Here is a 9,969-nt window from a genome sequence, read left to right on the forward strand (position 1 = left end):
GAATGCTGACTACTGTGTTTGGATCTGGGGGGGATGCTGGGAACTGTGTTTGGATCTGGGGGGGATGCTGGCTACTGTGTGTCAAAGTCAGAAAAATGTCTCTATGCACGTTGCCATATTTGCACCGCACACTGGTCCGCGCTGCGCATGCGTACGCTCTCCCGTGAAGGCGCATACCCGCAATAGCGTGCACTCGCAGGCGCGGTATGCGTATTTACGGTAGAGTTTATGTAGTCGTAGCGTGCGACTCATTCGTTACAAATGTTCACAATTAATGTAGTTTGTAGATCATGGTCACCTTGATAGATTCTGAAAGTCTGGTTAAAATAGAAGGTCCCCGTTTAAAGGAATCCCTCTTTGTATTGTACGAAGGGTCTAACAGGAATCATACAGCAGTGTTTGGTACCCATCGGAAGAGTATTTAATTAGTAATATTCCGGTGTTGGTTTGGAGCGTATTAATCGCTCGTGCGATTAGTTATGGACATAAGAAGTTTATGTCCATTTCTATTATTTACACATACTCAGGTATGCGGCGGGAAACCCAGTTTCCCACCCACCTGAGCTGTTGGAAATCGTCACAGCCTACCTGTATGAATCACCCTATGACCTTTTGTTATGATGCAGGGCCGAATTCCTTCGGCCAATGGACAATGGGATTGTAGGACCAGGAGATTGCATTGTGTGTGGGGCATAAATAGGCAGGCCGACCACATCCAGCTCACTCTCTCATCAACGGTTATCTGCTGATAGCCGGGAGCTGGATATCGAGGCGCAGGCGATCATACCCTTTGTGCGTAAGTTTCTCTCCGTAATCATTGTCTTTCTGTGAGCCAATTTCTCTCATCTCTCTCTCTCTCTCTCTCTGTTCTGTTCTCTCATATCTCCCCTAGACTAGGCTAGTATTGTATTGTATTAGATAGTATTGTATTGTATTGCATTTAAGTCAGTGTAGTATTGTCCTTTTGTATTTATTGTTTAGTTCTGTGGTTAGGAAGTCTGTTATATTGTAGTGTATCATTTGTACTGTTATCCCCTTTTACAAATATATTAGATATAATACAGTTAATAGGCTTTGGAACCTAAACCAGTATCTGTGTATTTTCTATAGTGTTAAGTGTTCACTTGAGCGTCGGTGACGCTCAAGCAGCTTTGTAGTTAGTCAGGTTACACAAGGTTGCACTTACACCCTGTACTCACATTAAGGTATTCTGTGTATTTCATTGGTATAAGGTTTAAACATTAAGGTATAGCGTTGTGAGCGTCTGCGCCGCTGGTGACCTCCTCGTGGTCTCGAGCGTATGCTACGCCATAGCGAATCATTACTCTAGTCATAACCAATAACGTGTCCTGTGATCACTGGGCCGTGAGCGAACGTGACGCTTGAGCGTCTCGCCTACGGCGGAGCGATCGTTACGCAAATAGCGTACCCTTACGGTACTTCTTAAGCAAACAGCGTACAGTGTTCTTAGACTTCATAAAGGGTTGTTTATACGACAACGGAATTTAGAATTGTCAATTGGGTACTCGTCCTATCCTTCTCATATCTGCACTAGGTAGATCAGCAGACATTATCCCCCAGCAAAGGGTGGGAGGTTGTCTCCCAGTGCTGACGGGATAAGCGTCTGCTTCGCTTAGATAAAGAGTGCTGAAGGAATCCGGGAACCGGAAGTAAGAACAAAACGCTTGTGTCTTTTAAAACTGTTTTATTTCTCTTCTGTCTTGCGTATACACGCACGCATACATTTATCTGCATTTCTTTTTCAATTTCGTATATCACTATTCCTGTTTGCCAATTTTTATAGTTGATAGAAAGTGCTAAAAAGAGATTTGCTGTTATTTCATAGTAAAGGTAATAGTTAAAGTATAGAACAACACACGATTTGTCTAGGAGATAAGGCAGTCAGTGTGGTGTGCGGTAGATGATCAGGGATCATTTACATTGATAAAAGTATATATTGTGTTACGGTGGATCTTTGCATTGCGTACACGTGTCGCTAACAAAGACTAGCGTACGCAATCCAAAAGGCAGACGCACGCAGCGTACATTACGCAACGTAGCGTCCGGTTACGCTCACGTAGCTCAAGTCACGAAAAAGGTGAATTAGCGCAAAACGAGAATTAGCGCAAAGGCGATAAGTAACGCACAGCGGTAGATAACGCGAAGCGGTAAATAACGCAAATCTATTTTTGGAAAAAAAAAAATCTGAAATTTAGTTTAACAGATCCTGCTCCTAATTGGTAACACTGTTGGACTGAAGACAATTTCTGCGCAGAAATAGATATAGAAACAAAGTGTACATGTTTTGAGTGAGTGTGGTTTTGTATACATAAGTTTATACAACTTTAAGGTGGAACCAAAAGGAAAGCCGGGTACTCGTCAAGGGACATACGTGTAAGTGACATATACGGTGGCTAGGGAGGCATCCCTGGTTAAATAATATTTGAGCATTAGAGTATAGCGGACCATAAGGTAACAAGACCAGGAGGTCGTAAGGTAAAAGGTCCGCTATAAAAGTCCAGTGGCACAACGCCTGGGGTGTTGGTGCAGAACCCATATAGGCCATACAAGCTCTTGCTGAAGGAATTGCGGCCGGAAACATCGATTCCATTGATCTTTCAGTACATAACAAGTAGTGCTTGTGTACTGAACGATTGGACCGCACGTAATTGTGTGCAGTAGTTAGTAATCTGACCTAATACCATTAGAGTAAAGTGGTCACAAACGCTATTTGTACATTCTGACGTGATTTGTGTAATTTTTTATTTTTAAAGGGAAGTTCGCTGGTCACTCAGGAACTATCTAACAACCCCACCTTTACTGGAAAGAGTAAGTGTCCTGCGGGTAACCCTCATATGTTCCAGTAAACTGAAGGTTCCATAGGGGCCCTGTATCGAGTACGCCAGCACCACGTCGGTGTAATCAGGTCGTATTGGTCGAGGTGGGCGAGTGAGTGGGGTACTCGGTAAACCGCCACCGCCGGCCTACTGTGGAGTAATTTGGTTGTCTGTAAAGGCTTGCTGAAAACCTTGATACAGAGATCCAAGGAGGACTAAGCAACACCTGCAGACTATGGGGGCCAGTTGCTCAGGTAGGGGGCGATCAACCTTGGTTCAGGTTGATTCTGTGAACCGACCAGTTGGGTCGGCACGATATGTAATGTGTGAAAAATATGGAAGTCACACCGAATCTTTATGTGATGAATGGGAGAGAATGACTGTACAAGACAGGGACAAATTCCCAAGAATAGGTAGCTTTAGTCCAGAAGTGTTACAAAATTTAAGGAGGAGGATATGTCTCGTAAAATCAGCAAAGAGACGAATTCAGCATCATGATTATTTACAGTTATGGCACCAGGAAGGTGAGATACAGAGAGGTTTGGCTCTGGCGGCAGGATCTGGGGCAGTCAGGAAGCTGATAGCCACAGCTCCTCCTCCACCATACATTGCAGGAGAGAAGTTGATTGCGGAGAGAAACGCACTGGGTTGTAAAACACAAACTCTTAGTAACCTTGTAAATGTTAATGATGTTAACCAAATAACTCATGCAAGTATTAACCCGTGCAAGATGTACCCTGTTTTGAACCTTCCTCAGGAGTGTGATCAAGAAGACGATTCAGCAACAATTTCAGCTCTCTCTCTTGCAGCCACCATAGCAGAGACCACAGTAGGCACAGCGACACCCACGAGATTAGTGAAAGCCCCTAGCGGAGGGATAGGTGAGGTCGTGTCAACGGGTAAGTACGGCACCATGCACTACACTGAAACAATTGTACCACAACAAGCTGTAGAATCTACACAGGAAGAGGCTGTTAGAATTGCTCCTGTAAGGGTAATAGCAGTTCCCAATGGAAAAACAGATGTGTCTGGAGCCACTCCCATAAGGAACATTGCCATGTACACTCCATTTTCCAGAATGGAATTAAGAACAATAGTGTCCGAATTTCCTGACCCCAGGAAGGATTTAGTTGCTAGCCAAAAATACATCAGGGATCTAGGTAACACTGTAGAACCCAACAACAAGGATTGGCAGATACTGCTAAGAGCTTGTTTACCTTCCAATGTTGACGCAACTCAATTTTTAGCTGACTGTGCATTGGATAAAGATGTACCGCTTACAGACGTGTACAACAAGGATAATGTAAAAAGGATAAATTTACAGCTAAAGGAGTATTTCCCAGCCGTTGTTAAATGGAATAAAATATTTTCCATTAAGCAAAAGGAGTCCGAAACGGCAACAGAATATTTTCACCGGGCACTATTAGAAATGGCAAAGTACACTGGTATAGAAGACATTAAGACCAACCCAAACCATCGAGAAGTAGCAGTATCTGTACTGATGGATGGTTTGAAAGAAACATTAAAAGCTAGGGTACAGACCACGCAGCCATGTTGGCGAGGTCTGTCAGTGTCCACATTGAGAGAGGCTGCTATTGATCACGACAGAAACATCACTAGGCACAGGGAATCGCAAAGTGATAAGTTGATGTCAGTAAGTATACAGGCGCTGACCACAAAGCAGCCTGCGTATGTACCACCGAATCCTGTGGGTAAGGCAAGTGTAATAACATGTTTTTCTTGTAACAGACCGGGACACTTTGCACGAGAATGTAGAACAAAGAATGTACAAAGATCTTTTCAACCCCCTAGACAACAACACAACACACGACATTGGGAGCAGGGTCCACAGAGGCGGAGTTTTGAGCCACATACAGGGGAAACAAAAAGATATCCCCCGAACAGAGATTGGCATGCCTCTGGTAGTTCCCAGCTAACCCCCTCACAAGTAGTTGCTGCCAACGGGATTCAGGGAGGTCAGCATACCCAATAGGGGTGTGGCCATACCTGTAATCTGCACCCAGTTAAGTTGATTGCTAGTCTTGGAAGCGAACCAGAAATTGCAATCAATGTAGCTGGTAAAACTTTAAACTTTCTTGTAGACACAGGGGCGGCCAAGTCAGTGATAAATTCGTCAGTGGGCATGAGAACCACTGGTAGGACAATTCCAGCCATGGGAGTAACAGGAGTAGTCCAGCACTACCCTGTTAGCAAACCAGCCGAGATTACAATAGGGCCTTTGCATACCAAGCATTCCTTTTTGCTGGCTGCATCGGCACCAACTAATCTCCTGGGAAGAGACTTACTATGTAAAATGGGTTGCGTCATTTATTGTACTCCTGAAGGTGTATTCTTGGACATCCCTGAGAATCACGCTCAGGAAGTACGAGACATGTTAGACTCCCCATCAAAATTAATGTCACATTCCATTATGACAAATAGGAATCCATCCCAAGTAGAAGAGATGACATCTCAGATACCAGAGTCACTTTGGACAAAAGATGGACAGGACACTGGATTAATGGCAAACGTAGCTCCAGTAGTTGTACAAGTAAAAGATGGTAGGATAGCTCCAAAAATCCCACAGTATCCTCTGAAGCCAGAGGTGGAGTTAGGAGTTTTCCCAGTAATAGAGCGCTTGCTACAACAGGGCATTCTAGTAAGAACGTCCAGCACAGCAAATAGTCCCATCTTCCCTGTTAAAAAGAGTGGGGGGAGGGGTTACAGGCTAGTGCAAGATCTAAGGGGGATTAACAAAATAGTTGAGAGTCAGTTCCCCGTAGTGCCTAATCCAGCTGTCATCCTAATGCAAATTCCTCCCACTGCCAAATTTTTCACTGTTATTGACCTCTGCTCCGCATTCTTTTCGGTACCTCTGCACCCTGACAGCCAATATTTGTTTGCATTCACATACAGAGGAGTCCAATACACGTGGACTCGGTTACCCCAAGGTTTAATAGATAGTCCAAGTATATTTTCTCAGGCTTTGCATGATTGTTTACAGTCTTTCCAACCGGAGAGTGGATCAGTGTTGATACAGTACGTGGATGATCTACTACTGTGTTCTGATTCATTGGAGGCATCCCTGAAGGATACGAAACAGCTCCTGTTTCATCTTTCAGACACAGGTCACAAGGTTTCCAAAGACAAGTTGCAATTATGCCAAACTAAGGTAAAATATTTGGGACACTGTCTAACACAAGGACTGAGACACCTGACCGCTGATAGAATCCAAGCCATTAGAGACATGACACTGCCACAAACCCAGCAACAGATCAGGACGTTTCTAGGAATGTGTGGGTATTGCCGTAATTGGATCCCAGGGTTTTCCATATTGGCGCTACCTTTGCAGGAAATGGTCTCCTCAAACAAACCTGATCGGATTTCGCATACAGACGAATCCGAAACAGCATTTGAGAGACTCAAACAGTGTCTAACGCAGGCACCAGCACTAGGTATGCCAGACTATGGGAAACCCTTTGAACTATACGGAACAGAAAGTGCTGGGTGCGCAGCAGGTGTACTAACACAAAAACACGGTGATGCCAGCAGGCCAGTTGCATATTACAGCGCTCAGCTAGATACGGTAGCGCGATCCCTCCCCACATGCTTGCGTAGCGTTGCGGCGATAGCATTGCTAGTGACAAAAAGCGAAGATGTCGTGCTAGGCCACAACCTCACAATCCATACACCGCATGCGGTATCTGCCTTATTGAATTCTGCCCAAACCAGACACGTCTCATCAGCAAGGTTTACGAGATGGGAATTGGCATTAATGGCCCCAGTAAACATCACCATAAGGAGATGCAGTGCATTAAACCCTGCAACATTTCTCCCAGGTGTGCCTGGTCAGACACAAAGGGTGGAAGGTGAGAGTGATGGGGAAGGAGGATTTAATGCAAAGGAAGATACACATGATTGTATGGAATATTTGACCCAAAATTTTACCGCAAGGCCTGACATCAGTGACAATCCACTGGAAGATGCAGAACTCACGTTCTACACGGACGGTAGTTGTCACAGACAGTCAGACTCGGGAGACTTGTGTACTGGATACGCAGTCGTAGATGACCAAGACACCATAGAAGCGGAACCGCTAGGCCCACCTCACTCAGCCCAGGTTGCTGAACTGGTCGCCCTAACCATAGCATGTGAATTGGCTAAGGGTAAGTCAGCCAATATCTACACCGATTCTAGATACGCCTTCGGGGTAGTCCATGATTTCGGAGCCCTATGGCGGCTCAGAAATTTCATGACGGCGGCTGGCACACCGATAGCGCATGCAGCTCATATAAAAAGGCTTCTAACAGCGATACAGGAACCCGACAGAGTGGCTGTTATCAAATGTAAAGCACATACATATAGCCAAGACCCAGTATCCCTTGGTAACAGCCGAGCAGACGAAGCCGCAAAGCTTGCAGCTGCTACCCCCATACAGACAGACACCACACAACTGATGGTATTTAATACCATCAACACACAAAAGTTGTGTGAGATGCAGAATTTGTGTTCCACACAGGAGAGAGCAGTCTGGAAGGCAAAGGGATATGGCCAGGAGTCCTCAGGGCTCTGGACGGATGGACATGGTAAACCGGTGGCCCCCAGGGCATACCTTCCATGTCTGGCTGAAGCAGCTCACGGGCTGACTCATCTAGGCAAGGAGGGGATGTGCAAATTGGTAAGAGCATACTGGTGCGCCCCAGGATTCTCCTCTCATGCAGGTAAAAGAGCAATGTCATGCCTTACCTGTCTGAGAAAGAATATTGGAAAAGCAATACCTACAGAACCATCCCATATCCCACCTGCCGGCGGCCCTTTCCAGGTAATACAAATTGACTTCATTCAATTACCCCCATGTCGAAATTTGAAATATGTACTTGTTTGTATAGATGTTTTCTCGAATTGGGTCGAAGCATTTCCAGCAGCTACAAATACCGCTATGTTTACAGCTAAGAAAATTGTGCAGGAATTTGTATGTAGATATGGTATCCCTAGAATCATTGAAAGTGATAGGGGTACCCATTTTACAGGTGATGTCTTTCAAGGAATGTGTAAGTTGATGGGAATTGATAGTAAGCTGCACACTCCGTACCGTCCACAGGCGAGTGCGAAGGTCGAAAGAGTGAACAGCACTATTAAAAATAAATTGAGTAAAGTAATCACAGAGACAGGATTGACGTGGCCAGAAGCTTTACCCATTGTTTTGTATAGCATCAGAACCACTCCCAGGTCCCCCCTTAATCTGTCTCCTTTTGAAATCTTGTTTGGTCGACAACCGCATGTCATGATTAACCCTCAGGATGATTTGAAATGTAACAATGAAGTAACTGTAAAATACTTAATTAACATGAGTAAACAGTTGAGGAATCAAAATGATAATCTGAAGTTGGTGATTCCTGATTTACCAGATAGTAATTGTCATGACATTGAACCTGGGAATTATGTAATGATACGAAATTTTCTACGCTCAGGTTGTCTTATTGATAGATGGGAAGGACCATACCAGGTCTTATTGACTAGCACCACAGCATTGAAGGTTGCTGAGAGAGAGACTTGGGTCCATTCATCCCACTGCAAAAAGGTTGCCGATCCAGAGAAGTCCCGTGATAAGGAACAGACGGTAGAGGTTGTATCACTGGAGTGTCTGTTCCAGGAGGACTGAGGCGGCACCTGAGCCTTGAAGACCGAAAGCAGTTGTCGACTCCCTTCTCCCTTTTATTGTTTTTCTCCACTTCCCAGCCCCTCTCCCTTAAAATTTCTTTTTCCCCCTTCTCATTCTTCTCTATTTCCTCCTCAAAGATGGACTTGCCCCAAGAGACTGTGATCCGGATTTTGATGTTAACCATGATGTTGACCAGAGCAGTCTGTTCCGGCGAGAGTACCATAGAGGTCGAAAGAGGTTCTGGAATGGGTTCCGATTATGATGATGGAGGCGTAGTTTTCCAAGATCAACCAAACCAACAAGCAAAGGCGAGTATCAGAAAACGATCCGATAGAAGAAATTGTGATGGATTGTTAGCTGAAGAAAATTGTATCTGTAGGCTCTGTGATAATCTGGTTGAAGATGGGTGCATAAAGAAATGCCAATCCAGTTTTAATATCCATATGGACCGGCATCCATTGAGTGACTATCACTCCTTAGTGGGTAACGTGTTAAACCAAACAGATTGTTGGGTATGCTCTCAAGTACCTCAGGGTCACAGCAAATCAGGGCTAGTACCATTTCCTTTAACGTTAGGGGAGGTACTTGAGCTAAGTGGTGGGAGACCGGTGGACCGGAGGTTTAACATCTCCAGCCCTCCTAGTTTGAAGCTCCACCAATACCATGTGGATAGGTCCCTCTTATGTTTCAACATCTCCAATCCCAGAAAACCGGGAAATTGGGAAGTGTCATGGAGCAACCTTACCATGACCTTTTCACACAGAGCAGATAGAATGCCTACAGATACAGAGCTCGTACGCCACATAGCCAGTAGAGGAAAATCTTTTCGGTATCGATATACCTTAGGAAATAGGATTACTAGAGTTGGAGAGGTATCACCAGGATACTGTGCACATATCGTACAAACTGATACGTGCATTAAGCAGATGGAAGAATTAGGGTCAGGAGATTTCACCTGGAAGGTTTGTAACATGGTCATGTCCTTCTCCGTCCCTTATGTTCTCCCCGATGACGCATATTTCATATGCGGGAGAAAGGCGTACAAGTGGCTTGCCCCAAACTCTGAAGGATTGTGTTATATTGGAAAAGTATTGCCTGAAGTGATGACTGTTACACATGACAAAATGAAGGACATACACCGTGGTGCCCAAGCTCCTTATACTCACACTCATTACGAGCACCGAGTTAAAAGACAACTGTCAGAAAGGTTAGAGCATCCGGCCTCTGATCTTATCCATGAATCCACCGGGATTCAGGTTCTGGTAGCGTTAGATTTCACTCGCACCGCTCGAGGTGTGATGAATTATAGATACATTTCCGCACTCGCCAATTTGTTAGATAATATCACTGAAATGTATGATGACACGTTTAGATACACTGGAAGAGAACTTCAAGCTTACAAAACAGAACTAGTTCAGCATAGGATGGTTCTTAATTATCTTACAGCAGTAACAGGCGGATATTGTGTTA

Source organism: Pseudophryne corroboree, unplaced genomic scaffold (assembly GCF_028390025.1).
Source record: "Pseudophryne corroboree isolate aPseCor3 unplaced genomic scaffold, aPseCor3.hap2 scaffold_685, whole genome shotgun sequence".
NCBI lineage: Eukaryota > Metazoa > Chordata > Amphibia > Anura > Myobatrachidae > Pseudophryne > Pseudophryne corroboree.